Source organism: Misgurnus anguillicaudatus, chromosome 3 (assembly GCF_027580225.2).
Source record: "Misgurnus anguillicaudatus chromosome 3, ASM2758022v2, whole genome shotgun sequence".
Lineage (NCBI taxonomy): Eukaryota > Metazoa > Chordata > Actinopteri > Cypriniformes > Cobitidae > Misgurnus > Misgurnus anguillicaudatus.
The window spans coordinates 32386716-32397976 of NC_073339.2; positions in this window are offsets into that span (position 1 = coordinate 32386716).

The window sequence follows — 11261 nt, forward strand, 5'->3', positions numbered from 1 at the left end:
AGTACAAAACGTTGTCTCCAGTTATTTAGAATATTGATTGCTATTCGGAAAATGATTCATTCACGTTCATCAAGCATTCATTTGGCTTAATTTTTCACTTCATAATTGTGTAAACAATGATAATGCACACTAATTGAATGTATATGAAATATAGTATGTCTTTAACATTGTATTATTATATTTTAATACCATCCCTGCTGAAAATAACAATATAACCATCACAGAAATGGTTTTCATTAAATGGTTACCATTAGGAACCATTAGCTTTTTACCCAAATTTTATGACATCATAAGTAATTCAGTTCTTAGATCAGTGGATGGGGCATGTGTCCCCCTTTTCTTGAATCTGGAAATTATGAGTCCCTTTGGCTTTGTCAGTGCAGTTGTTTTGTACAATATTTTTGTTGGAAAACCTAATTTGCAGCAGAGTTTAAAGCAGTGTTGCCCTCAAGTGGTGGTGATTTGAATTTCAATTAAAACTGTAATTTTTTAGTCTCTCACTGTATAATCATACTTAGGGGAAAGTTTTTTTCAAAGAATGAGCATGTAAAGGGCTGCATGTGCAAAAAATTTTTTTATATGTGTTTTCATATAATTTGAAACAATTCAATTGATGTTTACCATTGTGAATTGAAATGAATGAATTTTCAAAAAGTAAATTCAAATAATTAAATAGGTGTGGGGTTTGGAGTGGGATGAGGATAGTCAGTGTAACTTAATAATTGGTTACCATGTGTGGCTGATGGGTAGCGACAGCGACACAGATATAGATGGCGCACACAACACATGTTAGAAACAATTGTGAAAGAGAAAAACACTTATAAAATCACTTTAAACAAAAAAAATACAATAAACTACAGTAAAACATCCCTGATAAAAGATACAAACAACGAGTCTGTTTTAGTGAATACAGTGTTTTTTCTTCTGAATTAAACATGATGTACAATGACATCACCGCATGTGTTTTCATTTCAGTTGAGCGGTAGCCCTTAAAAAAGGACACCTGGAGTTAATATTAGTACCGCAGAGGTATTGTTGGTACATTGTTACCAAATGTATACCGAACTGTCTCTAAATGGTACATATGAAGACCATTTTAAAGGGTACTACTACCTCACAGATAGCTAAGGACCTTTCTTTTCTGACAGTGTATTTATTCCCTTTTATTGTGTTTATTGCCATGCGCTAGTTTTCTTATTCCATGCATGTGCTTAGTTATTCACTACCCATATTATTTATTATCACATTACATTTTATATGTTATATATGATGGCTTGTTTTTAACGCTACTTGTTTGCTTTGGCCAGCAGAGTGCGCTCTTAGAACATATGTGTTGAAAAAAACAACACAATCAGTGTTAGTTTAGGGCAGGGGTGCACCCAAACTTTAAACCTGACTGAGGACTGTGGGCCGAAAGTAATGTTTCTGTGTTATATAAAAATTTAAGTTTCCCTGATTCTCCTAATTTATAATTTTTGAATATTAAACATTTTAAATAAGCAAATTTCTCTGTTTATGCATAACTAATGCCGTTTTATTTTAAAAGGTAAATGTTGTAAAAAATTAATAATTTTGCCTTTTCCTTTTGACTTTATGCAACTGGCTCGACCTCTCCATTATTAGCTTATAGTACCCAAGTTTGTTGAGTTTTGTGACGCATGCTATAAACCTTCTAGTAAAAACCTTCATTTTTGAAAAAACAAAAAATGTTAAATTTTCGAAAATGTTTAATTAGAAATATGAACATCTGGGTCAATGACGTTTATCCTTTTTCCTTATCTCATCTGGCATGACGTGCCAAATTAAAGGTCAGGGACAACACACTAAATGCGTTGTACCAGAATCCACACATCCCTTTTTAACACATTTGGGGCCGGTTTCCCGGACAGGGATTAGTCCTAGACTAAAAGAAATGTAAGAGCTGTCCAAACTGAAAATAACTTGCACTGCCATATCTTAAAATACATCAGTGCCCTTTGTTTTGCCTCAAAATGCACACAAGTAATGTTTTTAGTAAGGCATGTTTGTTAAAACTAGTTATATTTCTTAATTAAACTTAGGTCTAGTTCTGGCTTAAGCTATAATCCCTGTCCGGGAAACCGCCTCTTGGTGTTACTTTTTTAACACAAGTATTTTAAAAGCATAACACAAAATTGTGTAAAACATTAACACATGAGTGTGTATTGGGACAGTAGACAAACTGCAAGGGGAAAGTAGTTTCTATGCTGAAGATACTTTATATTTTATATACTTTATACTCTTTATACTCATTTGTTCAATTATCTTTTTATTTAAAGCTATCCAAATAAATGAATGGAATCAATAACTTGCCATCACTGCCATCAACATGCAAGGTAAATATAATGTTACCTAAATTCAAGTAAAAAACATCACACCCTACAAAAACAAAGAAAAACAGGTGATGATGACGCATCATAAAATGCATCTAGTTCAACTGATGTCGCATCTGTCAACTGATGACGCATCTGGTTCAACTGATGACGCATCTGTCAACTGATGACGCATCTGGTTCAACTGGTTACTTGAATAAAAGAAATCTGCTTTTGTTTTTTATAAGAATGAACATTGTGGACATTGGGTAATTGTAAATAGAAACATGTACAGTGTGCTAGGACAAATTCGAATTATGTACTTTATTGGATGTTTCCCCGTTGCTCTTAACTGAACATGATAGATTGTCTGTTTATTAAAGACATACTGTAGTTGTAAACAAATTTCAAACATACATCCTTACAAGTAATGCCTAAAGGATCACTCCTAAAAAGTGCACAATTAAAATATTTTTTTAAGCTAAAACTCATATAGCATAAGCCAATAAAGGTTAGAATTGTGATCAAGGAAAAAAATAAAGTAAAACTTACTTAGCTAATGTACATTATATTTTACCACATTGTCTAAACTGATTGCCACATCCATGACATTGATAGAATCAACAAAAATATATTATTATACAATAAATCTTCTACAGTAAGGATTTGTTCATTTCACAATTATAAGACGTATAAAGAAGTAAGTATATAAGAAGTATAAAGTTCTACTATCCATTCATCTTAAATATTCAAAATAATCTCATATGATAATATGAGTAATACTATATTCAGTGCATTATAAGTCTTCATAAACACACATTCAAGGAATTTACTTTAAATACTCGTTTCACTTTATACTATGATTCTTACGGCTCTATGGCACTAAATCCTTGGTGTTTCGAGTCTTAGGACATCACATGGTTTGTTGCCTGCTGTAAAGCCTGAGAGCCTTACAATCGTGGCTGTGTGGTGCTCCAAGTCTGTCAATTTCATCTTACAGAAACATATACTATACTCTAACCCCAAACCACAGCAAAGTTTTTAAGTTTGAAGGTTTAACAAAAACTACGTAGGATTCTTGAACTGGGCAACAAACCACGCCCACATGATGTCATCAGATTCTCACTAGCCTATCATCAAAGCAGGGCGTCATCAAAGCAGAAACTTCGAGAACACCATGTCGTCTATAAAAGCATGCACTCTCTTTCTGCTTCATCACTCAGCTCTCTTATTTCAACGCATTCAGACATCGGAAAAAATCAAATGGATGACCCAGAGCAGCCCTCACCATTTTTCATCATTACTGATGACTTGGTTAGAGGCTTTCAGCAGATGAGCCAGCAGACCTCTATGGGACACACTCCTGGCCAGGAGAGAATGCAGGCTGTGCTGGCTTCTGAATTTGCGGAGCTAAACATCACCTCCCGCAAACGCCGTGCGTCTACCGGCTTGAAACAGGAAAGGTTGGAATCAGATCTAGAGGAGTTGATGGAACCAGCCAACAAAAAACCTAAACTCTCCACCAACGTCTCTACATCGCCTCAGCGCTTGAGAACCACTCGCAAACGGCATGCTGACACTTCTTGCGGAGTGATCCAGTTAAGATCAGTGTCTGTAGAGGCGACAGGACCGCCTAACAAAAAACCTAAACTCTCCACCGACGTCTCTGCGTCGCCTCAGAGCTTGAGAACCACTCGCAAACGGCATGCCGACACTTTCTGCGGAGTGATCCAGATAAAATCAATGTCTGTAGAGGCGACAGGACCGCCTAACAAAAAACCTAAACTCTCCACCGACGTCTCTGCGTCGCCTCAGAGCTTGAGAACCACTCGCAAACGGCGTGCCGACACTTTCTGCGGAGTGATCCAGTTAAAATCAATGTCTGTAGAGGCGACAGGACCGCCTAACAAAAAACCTAAACTCTCCACCGACGTCTCTGCGTCGCCTCAGAGCTTGAGAACCACTCGCAAACGGCGTGCCGAAACTTCCTGCGGAGTGATCCAGTTAAGATCACTGTCTGTAGAGGCGACAGGACCGCCTAACAAAAAACCTAAACTCTCCACCGACGTCTCTGCGTCGCCTCAGAGCTTGAGAACCACTCGCAAACGGCGTGCCAAAACTTCCTGCGGAGTGATCCAGTTAAGATCACTGTCTGTAGAGGCAACAGGACCGCCTAACAAAAAACCTAAACTCTCCACCGACGTCTCTGCGTCGCCTCAGAGCTTGAGAACCACTCGCAAACGGCGTGCCGACACTTTCTGCGGAGTGATCCAGTTAAAATCAATGTCTGTAGAGGCAACAGGACCGCCTAACAAAAAACCTAAACTCTCCACCGACGTCTCTGCGTCGCCTCAGAGCTTGAGAACCACTCGCAAACGGCGTGCCGACACTTCCTGCGGAGTGAACCAGTTAAGATCACTGTCTGTAGAGGCGACAGGACCGCCTAACAAAAAACCTAAACTCTCCACCGACGTCTCTGCGTCGCCTCAGAGCTTGAGAACCACTCGCAAACGGCGTGCCGACACTTTCTGCGGAGTGATCCAGTTAAAATCAATGTCTGTAGAGGCGACAGGACCACCTAACAAAAAACGGAGAATGTGGTTTTCCACCTTATTTGTTGATCTCTTGAAATATTTTGGCAAATAAAGATTGCTTAAGATTTGTTGTGAGTTAGATGTTAAGTTTAATGGACAGTCGTAGCCCAGTGGCTAGAAAGTCGGGCCTGTAACCCGAAGGTCATCGATTTGATTCCGAAGACTGGCAAGCAACGACTGATGTGCCTTGGAGTGAGGCACCTTTCCCCCAGTTGCTCCCGAGGCGTTGTGTTTGTTTGTGTACAAGAGTGGTTGAAAGACAGGTAATACCTGTCTTTCATACCTGACTTCAAGCCACAAATGCATTTTTCGGAAAAAATCAAATGAATGACTCAGAGCAGCCCTCATCATTTTTCATTATTACTGATGATTTGGTTAGAGGCTTTCAGCAGATGAGCCTGCAGACCTCTATGGGTCACACTGTTGGCCAGAAGAGAATGGAGGCTGTGCTGGCTTCTGAATTTGCGAAGCTAAACATCACCTCCTGCAAACGCCATGCGTCTACCGGCTTGAAACAGGTAAGGTTGGAATCAGATCTAGAGGAGTTGATGGTACCAGCCAACAAAAAACATAAACTCTCCACCGACGTCTCTACATTGCCTCAGAGCTTGAGAACCACTCCCAAATGGCATGCGGACACCTTACACAGAGTGATCCGGTTAAGATCGATGTCTGGAGGGCAGACAGGACCGCCTAACAAAAAGGGAGAATGTGGTTTTCCAAGTCATCGGTTGATCTCTTGAAATATTTTGGCAAATAAAGATTGTTCAAGATTTGTTGTGAGTTTGTATGTTAAGTTTAATGGACAGTCGTAGCCCAGTGGCTAGAAAGTCGGGCCTGTAACCTGAAGGTCGTTGATTTGATTCCGAAGACTGGCAAGCAGCCACTAATGTGCCCTGGAGTACAGCACTTCCCCCAGTTGCGCTTTAGGCACTGTGTTTGGATGTCTGCAAGAGTGGTTGATAGACCGGTGATACATGTCTTTCCTACCTGACTTTATTCGACCATTGCAAAAACAATGCAGCTATTGGTGACTTATCTGGAAACAACTGTGGTGCAGTGCCAACAGTGGTGCTATAACCGCCTAACCTATTCAGATGCCACATTCTCATTCTGAGCTATAGTGATGGAAGGATTTCACCATTAAATTCAATTAATTTATGCTCAATGATTAGTTCCCTTCTAGTACTGATTGAATCCTCAGATACAATCACTGTTTCTTCACATGACTCAGTAAAAATCCAAAATCCCCAAACACCTCCAACAGAAACAACTTTTTATCGTATTATGGAATGGAAAAGAAATTGTTAAATGAACAAGATTCGTACCTAGTGACCTCCCGTATATCTCAATCAGAGATTCCAGATCTTATATATGCGGCTGTCAACTCAAGTGACAGATAAGCAAAGTTTCAAACACAATCACAAAACACAGTTCACTGTAAAAGCAGGCAGTGCCATATTTTTCATTAATCTTCATATTCTTTCTTTTTTCTACCCTTAATAAGCCTTCTTGACAAACATTGTGCCATTATTTTAGTTTGCCTTCCAAGCAACACACCCTTATGTATCTAAGGCAGTCCCAGAAAGTTTAAGTGTCCTGAAATGAACTCCAGTCTTTTCTCTTTCACTCTACTGGTGTGTACTGTGTTTACCTGTATTGTTCAGATGAGCACATGATCTCTGGGGCCGCAGTGCTGTAAATTTAACACACTACACTCGTAAAATTATGGTACTACATGATGCCATTTTTGGCTGTATGGTTCCAAAAAGAACCTATAACATCCAAACAACAACCAAAATGGTTCTGTATACTTTAAGGCATCGCTGTAAAGAACCTTTTGTAGCACCTTCATTTTAAACTTGTAATTATTAAGTAATCTTCAAGGTCTTGTATTATCTGTCTCAGGTGCTGTTGATCTGTCAGACAGTGGCCCTAGGATCTTGGCAGGACGCCCGTGTCCTAAGGCCAGGGCATATGGTAAGGTGATACACCACCCACAGATCCAGTACTGTAAGTAGATAATGAATAGTTCAGTATTGTCACATTCACAGTCTCTTCTCCTGTCTGTTTCCCTGGTTTTCATAATTTATCTCCTTTCGGACCATTTCCAAGGATCCTTTACGCTCTGTCACCTGTCTCCATTTTGCCATCACTCACACCTGTCAACTAGTGATGTGACATCTGAAGCGAGGCTCCGGAGCTTGTGTCGAGCAAAAAGGGGCGTTCCAGATGAAGCCCCGATTCGAGGCTTGTATCGTTTCCGTGAAAATCATGTGACAATGACAAACGAGGCCTTGGTTTCTGTTGAATACGTCATTGCTTCATTCTGAGTATCGCTTCCGGATAAAAATGGTTTGAAACTCATGCCTCTTGTGTGTTTTGCAGTAGGCGTTTGCATTGTTGGGTGTTGTTTGTATGTAGTAGCGAGTTTGTAGTGAGTTATTGTGAGTTTGTAGTATAGTTATCATTATATATCATAGCCTGTATTATTATATTACACTTAGTTTAGTAGATTATTAGATTATAAGAGTAAATTATACATAGCCTAGTTCAGTAGATCATTAGAGTAAATTAGCATATATCTAGTTCTAATACCTATAATACGTAATTATATTATTATATTATTATATATATAGCCTATATTACTAGTAGTGTTATTATTATATATATTATTGCTGTTATTATTATAAGACTAGACTGTATTAGGGATAGCCTACAAAGTTGGTCTAGTGCAAACATTATTGGCAAACCTAGAGCCCCTTTTTTTCTTATAATGGAGCCAGCAAGAAAGAGGAGAACTTCTCCTTGTCTGGGAGCATTTTGCATTAGTTGCTCATAACACGGTTTGTATAAATTTATATAAGGTACCAGTCTATACACTTTTCTGTGTTGCAGTTTGCTGTTCCACACTTCCAGTCCCATAAGCACTGCACTATTGCACCCTCAGTTCCATAAGCACTACATTATTGCACTCCCAGTCCCATAAGCACTGCACTATTGCATTCCCAGTCAGCACTGCACTCACAATAATTTCTTTACACTCATTTGGGGAATTCACTGTTATCACTAACCCAAAGAACTACTAAATAGTTGAACACAAAGTTGTATATGTGTGAGTTGTGTGTACAGGTTAGGTTAACACAAGCAGAGTAAAATACTTTATTTAATACACAGGCAATAGAAAAAGCTCACACCATTTTTTTCCCCATGTTTAAGTGCTATAATCAGGTCCCCAGTGCTTCTACAAACCCAGAAAACATGAAAAATAGTAACCCTGTAACTTTGTTTTGGTAAGGCTCTCTCTGCAAGCATGTGAATATATAGGTCATTCGGATTTCGCTCCCCCCATGACGTATTAAGGGGATCTTATTATAATGATATGATAGCTTTATCTGCGCTATCCAACCATGTCGCAGCCTCACGAGTGTGAGAGACAGAGAGAAAGAATGACTGACAGCACGACGCGTTTGTATTAGGGCTGTGAATCGATTAAAATTTTTAATCTAATTAATTACATACTCTGTGATTAATTAATCTAAATTAATCGCCTACATAATTTTTGCTGTGAAAGTATTAAATATTTCTTTTTAAATAAATCAGTGAATAATCAGCATTAGTGACATTAAAGCTCAAAAACTCTTTTATTATTACAGTATTTTCACTGTTCAAATAATGGCCATAACAATCAACAAAAATAACCTAAAGTAATATGCTAAGGAAATAAAGTGCTTCAGGAAGATTATTTACCAAAAGTTTAACAGTGCAATATCAATTGCAGGGCTTTTTTGTGCAATTGAACATAAACCTTAAATAAAGAACCCGACAGGTGGATGACATCAAAGTACCACGAGAGCATTTAGGAAGCAGTCTTCTGTTATGATTTCTTGAACTGCTCTCACGGGATTTGGATGTCATCTGCTTCTTGGTTCTTGTGGCGCCACATAAAGTGTACTCACTAGTTTAACAAACCCGTTTTATCAGCCACTGGTTAGATCAACGTAGCAGTCAAAAACGGGACGCGAGTAATCAGGTACGAGAGAAATCGTTTTCCCACAAAATACAGGACACCTATATTGTGCTATATTTGGTTTTCTGATCCCAATCTTCATCATTCCGCTAAGCCAAGTCAATCTCCATTGGTCTTTTACACCTTTATCGATCTCCAAAACTTCGGAGCCTTCCTGCATTATAAGTATGTCCATGCTAGCTGAAATAAAGTTTTACCTCATCTTACGCGCTACAGCCAGAAAACCCGGAGTGGATCCGGTGCGTAGTGATTACAGAAAGCTTACAGTGGAGAGAGGAACGTGATTTTGCTCCACTCCAGGCTTTGATCACATCCCGCTTAAAAAGCTGAATACACGTCGTATTTATGAAAAGTTAATTTAATAATTTTGCAATTGACGGAAATCCGTGTAACGACGGAGAACTTTAATCCATGTGCTTTGTATGATGTGGTACTTTAGAGTGGACGAACTCTATGATATGCAAATTCTTTGCTGCAGACGTTGCATACTTTATTTTTATCATCATTTCCATCAGGCCGTTTTTTATAAGTAAATGTTCCAGTCACAGTCACAGCCAGCGCGTTCTCGTCTACCTCCTTTATTTTACAGTCAAATGGTGGCTAGAATGTATCCAGGTTCAATACGGAATGGATTAATCTTACAATATTATAACTTGAAGTTTTAATGGTTTTTCTAAAGGTTGAATTAACGTTCTAAAGGATTAACGTTACCTTAGTGCAACAGAGAGAGCGAATGCGTTTAATCATACACGATAAACTTAAACATGTCATTTGATCTGTTTCTCTAAATTTAAGCATTAAACATGTTGTTTTATTACAGATCATTTAAATGTGCTTGTGTGGTTTGGTCAAAAAGTAAACTTCTGAGTGTTTGTGGACGTGTATTTTTGTCAGGATTTGGGAGTACAGAACCCAGGCGCAAACAACAGATGAACGAAAAGGGGTTTATTTAATAAAACAGACAAACAAAACCCACGAGGGGGTAAACAAGGCAATAAACAGACAGACTCACAAGGTAACACTAAACTAGACAACAGACTTGAAATAACTAACTAGACAGGATATGACTTGACTAGGTTTAACAAACTCACGTGGAACAAACACACCATATGAACAGACGATCGAGCACAGGACAGCAAACACAAGGGCATTAAATAAGGGAGCAAATCAAGAGGGGAACAGGTGACAAGAATCAAACAATAATGGGATGATTAACGAGGAAACAAGGGGGCGGGGGCGGGGTCAGGAGACGAGACAGAAAGCACATGGCAATGAAAAAACAAAGCCAGTGCTCTCACACAAAACATTGGGCTGCCATGATCCTGTCACTATGACTTAAAAACTGTGACTTGAAGACAGGACCATGACAGGACCCTCCCCTTAAGGGACGCCACCTGGCGTCCCCCAAGGGAACACACTAGACATGAGACAAGATATACTGAGAAACAGAGAAAAACCAATAAAACATAATACACAAGCACAATGGCAAACAACAACTTACAATAACAGGGTTGGGGTGACATAACAAAAACATAATTAAAGGGAGGGGGGGGGCGGGGGAACAAGAAAGTTCATCGGGAGTGGTCTAGACTGGGAGGGACTTGATCTAGAACGGGGGGTCCGGGCAAGCTTGATAGAGGGTTTTAAACGGACATGCTTGGTGGGGACAGGGCAAGGAGGAATAGAGGAATAGTCAGACAGGGATGGGGTAGGGGGCGTTGCAGTTGGCTGTGGCAAAGGCTGCGCTGGTTGCGCAGACGGCTGTGGCAAAGGCTGCGCTGGTTGCGCAGGCGGCTGTGGCAAAGTCTGCGCTGGTTGCGCAGGCGGCTGTGGCAAAGTCTGCGCTGGTTGCGCAGGCGGCTGTGGCAAAGTCTGCGCTGGTTGCGCAGGCGGCTGTGGCAAAGGCTGCGCTGGTTGCGCAGGCGGCTGTGGCAAAGGCTGCGCTGGTTGCGCAGGCGGCTGTGGCAAAGGCTGCGCTGGTTGGGCAGGCGGCTGTGGCAAAGGCTGCGGTGGCTGGGCAGACGGCTCTGGCTGCGCTGGGTGGGCAGACGGCTGTGGCTCTGGCTGCGCTGGCTGGGCAGACGGCTGTGGCTCTGGCTGCGCTGGCTGGGCAGACGGCTCTGGCTGCGGTGGCTGGGCAGACGGCTCTGGCTGCGGTGGCTGGGCAGACGGCTCTGGCTGCGGTGGCTGGGCAGACGGCTCTGGCTGCGGTGGCTGGGCAGACGGCTCTGGCTGCGGTGGCTGGGCAGACGGCTCTGGCTGCGGTGGCTGGGCAGACGGCTCTGGCTGCGGTGGCTGGGCAGACGG